Source organism: Gobius niger (genome assembly GCF_951799975.1).
Source record: "Gobius niger genome assembly, chromosome: 8".
NCBI classification, from domain to species: Eukaryota; Metazoa; Chordata; class Actinopteri; order Gobiiformes; family Gobiidae; genus Gobius; species Gobius niger.
The window spans coordinates 10013865-10020010 of NC_136859.1; positions in this window are offsets into that span (position 1 = coordinate 10013865).

Genomic DNA, 6146 nt, shown 5'->3' on the forward strand with positions numbered 1-6146 from the left:
GCGAGGAGAAGGACCCCCCCCCCCACACCACCACCACCACCCCCTCACCAACTCTGGTCTCCTTGGTAACAGCAGTTGGATGACCTTGTCCTGCCTCTTCTGCTGAGTCAGAACATGAGGGATGGGTGAAGTGGGTGCAGGGAGGAAATAGAGGACGAGAAAGGGGGGAGAGAGGTAAGACGAGAGGCAAGGAGAGTCTGGTGGATGTCGTTGTGTTATTATAACCAGAGTGTTGGCGGTTCGAATCCCGGCTCCTGTGTCCTTGGGCAAGACATTTCACCCACTCTGCCATATAATGTGATTGTGTGAGTGCATAGTGGTGTCTCTGCGAAGTTTGCTGGGTGCTGCAGTTCAATATCTTAGACTGGAAGTAAACACAGGTTCTGAGAGCTATTAGTGACATGGCAAGAAAACGCGTTTTGCTTGTAAACTCAGAAATGACTTTGTCCAGTAACAAGTTGCTTTTATCATAATGTACCGCTGTGACTAACGCAGTACATTTTGGGGGAGAATAACTATAACTAATTACTATTTTAAAGCAACCCAATACTGGTAAAGACTTACGTTTGTGCTGGCGCAGTTCTTAAAATATTTAAAACTATGACGCCTCTGATCAATATCTTTAAAACGACAACAGAACAAACTGTTCTTCAGCACAAACAATTGACATAGTTATACATTTGTTTTTGTTTTTTTGTGTGCGGCCATTTTTATGGAGGTGTTGGTCATGGTCGGAGAGGCTGATGGAGCAGATTTACCCTAGGGCAGTTGTGGCCACCGAGTATGGAGCGAATGAATACAGACGGAGGACCGAAAAAGAGAAACAGACAGATAGATAGATAGATAGATAGATAGATAGATAGATAGATAGATAGATAGATAGATAGATAGATAGATAGATAGATAGATAGATAGATAGATAGATAGATAGATAGACAGATAGACAGATAGACACAGAGGGAGTAAAGGAGAGGAGTTGAAGGTGAAGAGTGAGAGAAGAGGTGCAATATGTGGTGGCTATAACAGCAGGTAGGATAGTAGTAGTAACAGGATGCGTGGACAGAGGACATTTGCTCAGACCAGCTGCCTTGCACTGTAAAAAAAAAAGAAGAAAAAAAAAAGAAGAAGAAATATACTGTATGTAGGGCTTAGATTTTTTGATACAGTGACTGGCTGAAAATAAAACTCACCACTGACACACACAAAAAAAGCCACACACTCTGATGTTTTGTCGAATCAGTTTTAGCTTTGATTACAGCCCACATTCGCTGTGGCGTCGTTTTGATAGGTTTCTGCAAAGTCACAAGTCTGAGAATGTTGCTGAATCTAGACCAGGCGAACTGCAGAAGCCACGCATCCAGGTGGGGAGTGGGGGCAGCGTACTTAATTCCAAGGTCTGGGCTTATTAAAGATAGAAGTAGTGCGTGTTATCAGTCAACAAAGTGAGAATTCATTATATACTTACTCTTAGGTATTTTCCTTTTCTGCAAGTGCAATACTACAGCTAACAGTTTCTTGACCCAATCTCACACTTGAAAGCTTCAACATATTGTCAGCTGAAGACAGAAGACAGAGATGGTGATCGCTAAAGATGCTGCAACAGTAGAACAGTAAACAACAACTTAATACTGTACTTAGACTAGCAGTTTGATGCCAAGTTCCATCTTGATTTGATCATTAAAAGTACTAAGCCTAAATCATGATATGTACTAAATTGTAGGGGTCTAAAATAGATCTACACTGGCATAAAAATCATGTCTAAATGCGTCACTGAGCAGCACGAATGAAAAGATCACTGATTGGAGGACTTGGGCAATAAGTGGATTTCCCTTCCACAGAAACAGTGAATCTCCCGTAGATCATGACATCAAATTCATGAACGCAGACTAACTAAAACCTATAAATCAAGATCAATACTCTGATTTCAATCAACATTTCCCTTGTGCTTTTCTTTTTGTTGTATGCAGCAGTGGAACAAACAGAACAGATGCTATTTTTACAGTAATGTACGGCATGATGCATTAGTGCGACTGGAAGTAAAGAGGTTTTAGAGTCGCAGGTCAATCCAGGATGCAACATTCCTCAATAATATACTCACATCCTCAGCACTCATTGCTCAAGGCTTGCTTAGATTCATAATGTTAAATCAAATGGTCAAATGCTGCAACCACAGTGTTTTGGAAAGAGATGTGCTTATATGTTTGTCGGGCCCACTAGGATTTAGCGGTACATGGAAAGTTAAATAATTCATGAGGTGAATCTTGCTTTGAAAACTTTGAAAACCACAAGCCATTAACAATATAAAAGTTTCATTAGCACGATTAAATGTGTTGCAAAATGATAGAACTGTGAAATCATGCGTAACTAAGGAATATAAATGAGAGCAGAAAAAAAGCCCACTGTGCACCCGGTGACTCCTCCTTGCGTCGCTGTCCTTTCAGCACCACTGCAGCACAACAATGCCCCTGCACATACGTCTCGGACTGAACAGAGCTCTTTTACAAACGCCAGCCTGTTTTACCTGTCCACGCTTTCAGGACAGCGCTTCAAAACTATTCACTATTGTTATTTTCAGAATGACAATTAGCTCTATTACTCAGCACTTTCTCTGCCCTTTTAATGAAGTCGCAGTGAATCAAATATGTATGAGGGAAAGTAAAAGTCATTTGGCGATGACTCTGTGTCTGTGCGAGGTTCCCTGATGGGAAATATGCATTCAGTTGTTTTCCATCTGATCAGTTCATTAGGGCTTTGTCAATTTATAATCTCATTGTACCTAGAAAGTAGCATGCAGAGTGCAGGCTCGTGTCGACAAAACTATTCTGGGAATAGGGGAACATTCCATAATAATAACATGATATAGTTCATATGAAAGCACATGGATACAACTGTGTGTTAGATACATTTAGCACCCAGCAGCTAATGGACTTGCTAATGCTAATGTTACTCTCTGCTTGTTAATGTCTCCCAAAAAAGAAAGAAATAGTTCTAGTTTCACTCAAAATGGCAAAAATTCAGACTTAGATGCAATTGTCAAAGTTTTTCTTAGCAAGTTTAGACAAAAATAATTACTATAAAATATCACTTTTTAAAAAAATTGTTTGAATTGCTAATTGCAATTTGACGGTTCCATTTAGCAAAACAAAAACCAGCCATTATTTGGACACTGCAATATTCTTTCTTCTTGTATTTATTTTATTTTTTAATACTTGGCTCGTCCTTAAAGGCCCTACACCTGATTTTTCATATCAAACAATGAAGGAGGAAACCACTAAACTCATCCCTTACCTTCCTAACATATTCATAGCCTCCCAATTCTTCACAGGGACATTTCACAACTTGCAGGGTCACTTTCACAAAAATGCTAAAAAACTCTCCTGCAAGTTCATGAAGCTTGTCCAGGACTCCCTTGAAAAGGAGGTTTTTAATCTCAATGGGACTTTCCTGGTTAAATAATGGTTAAATAAAAAAATTAAAAAAGCTGACACAAATGCTTTGTAATGTTGTCAACTAAAATATTTAGTCATAATTTTAGTCAAAGTAATATATTTGTCGACTAAAATTGGACTAAAACTAAATTAAAAGTTGTTTATGAGACTTAAACTATGACTAAAATGTCCATATATTTCTGTCGATTAAAATAAGACTAAATAAAAAATAAAACAATAGACTAAAATCATCCTAAATTCCAATCTGAAAGAGCCTCATATCATGTAAACTCACTGCCAAAGGAACAGCTATGTGCTTTGTTCATGTGGGAGAAGCTCTATGAAGCAGAGGACCTAGATTAAATATGATTATAATGAATATTATAAATGTAAAGTTGACAAAATTTACCTGGTCGACTAAAACTAGACTAAAATTGAAGAAAATGATTTGACTAAATCTCGACTAAATTTAAAGGACATTTTCATCAAAAGACTAAAACTAAATGAAAACATGTTGTCGAAATTAACAATAATCTACAGTGTTTTCCCCACAAATGTCTGAGTTTACACTATACTGAAGGAGGACAAAGCAAATCTCATTCCATAGCTAGAAAGAAAATCATGTATAGCTCCTTTAAGCTTAGGCTTTCATATGTACAAGTACTAGATTACGTGAGTCATGTATTAGTTTCGGAGTTTATATTTCAGTCTCAAATATTGACGCTCTTGAACTTGTGAACAGGGATTTTTAAAACGTAAATCACAGTAGAAATAAATGCAAGTGTTATTATATGTCCTAATCCGTGCAGCCCATGTTTAAAGTAACAAAACACCAGAGTTCTCTCCGCGGTGTTGACTGTGCACAAACCGGATTCAGCCCTTGCTACACTTCCATTGTCATGCATCTCAGCCCTGTCCTAAATCCTTCTTTTTGTCCAGACAACACACTTAGAGCGATCTGTCCACGCTTGTGCATTGTCCATTCCGCTGACGGTCTCCTCGGAGCTGTTTGCGTTGTGTTTGGGGCTGTGCCGCTGAGTGCGTAGTGTCTCTTATCGTAAGGGAAAAAGGTTGCGCGGTTCAGATGGTGCTGACTGTCCGGGAGCGGGGCTGGGGCGATTCTTTGCACAGCCTCCTAGGCAAGCATTTAGTCACTCTGATAACTGATCTGTCACATACAGTGGGGGAGATCTCAGAGGAGTGTGGGAGAATGCCACTATAATGAATGTCGTCTTCTCGGTACTGCAAAGTGACGCAATGGCGACTGTAAAACATCGATGAAGGCTGCAATTATTCACAGCCATTATTCACAAGTCCTCGACAGAGACCAAAATAAATCACTTAAAGGCACTATACCTGAACTCTTCGCTGTCAAGAATTGGGATGCCACAAATATGTTAGGAAAGTTAGGAATGGATTTGGACACAACTAACATTTTAATTTAGTGAATCCCTCTTTGATTGTTGTAAACCAAATAAAAATAAATCAGGTTTAGGGCCTTTAACCTCTTACCCCCACCCCTTTATCCACACATTTTCTCCAGTTCAGTTTTACCCCAATCTCAAAGCTTCTTGAAAAAATTTCAGAATAGCACCAAAAAATGAGACAAAAATGTGGATGTAAATGCAGCAAAAGAGCAACAAAAACGTGACAGTAAAGCAATGAAAAAGTGACAAAAATGTGTGACAAAAACGCAATATAAATGCCACAAAAGAGCAAAAGAAAAGAGATAAAAATACAACAAAAAGCGATGAAAATCAGAAAAGAAAGGCAATGAAAAAAAAGTCAAAAGTGATGACAACGCGGCAAAAAGATCCATTTAGATGAGTTTTGTAGGTCTTAGCTTTCATATGTGGTGTTACACTGGCCTATAGGCTGTAACCTTTTAGAGTTAAAGTTTAAGTTTGTATCCAAAAGGTAAAAAATGCTGTATAGTTAAGACATCGGCAAACCTGTTCTGAAATCTGTCTGTTAGTGAGTTTTGAAGTGATCTCTGTTAATAGTACTGAATATTTAAGAAGCACACTGCATTGATTATACAAACCTAAACTGAGCACCTGAAATGGCCGCCCATTGTGTTCAATGGCGCCTATCATTTCCTTTCCTCTAGCTACTTCCTTGTTTGCAGCCCAGGGACCATGGGCATTACAGCTCGGATATTCTGCTCAGGTGCCACATGACCAATCATTGCGACAGAGCAAAGTGAAGCAAAGCAAAAGTATTTTTAGAGCCACTGTTCAAAAGGACTCAAAAAGTCCATATTGCGAGAATAGATGTGCCACAACAAAGTCCGATCTGTTTTGAAAGTTTGTTGCAGTGTCACTTTCCATTACACTGTATAAGGCAGAATTCTTTCAGGGCATTGGCAGAACCCTATCTCGATCTTTATGGTGCGACGTAAACGAAATGTTTATGAAAATAACACAAATCTATATTTTTGGTCAGAGAAATTAGTTTTGCAAAATTGCTCAGGCCTCTGTGACTGGACTGTGACTGGATCTATGTTATTAAACAATAGGTTTAAAGGTATGGAGGGTTGAAGGATTTTGGAAAAATATTCTAAGTGCAATTTTTTTGTGATCTGACAAAAAAAAAAAATCGCAATTAACCTCTTAACCCCCGCCTTAACTGAGGGCATTTTCTCCAGTTCAGTTTTACCCAAATCTAAAAGCTTCTCGACTGGAGTTCGAGCAACGCCTCATTTGAAAGCTAAGACCT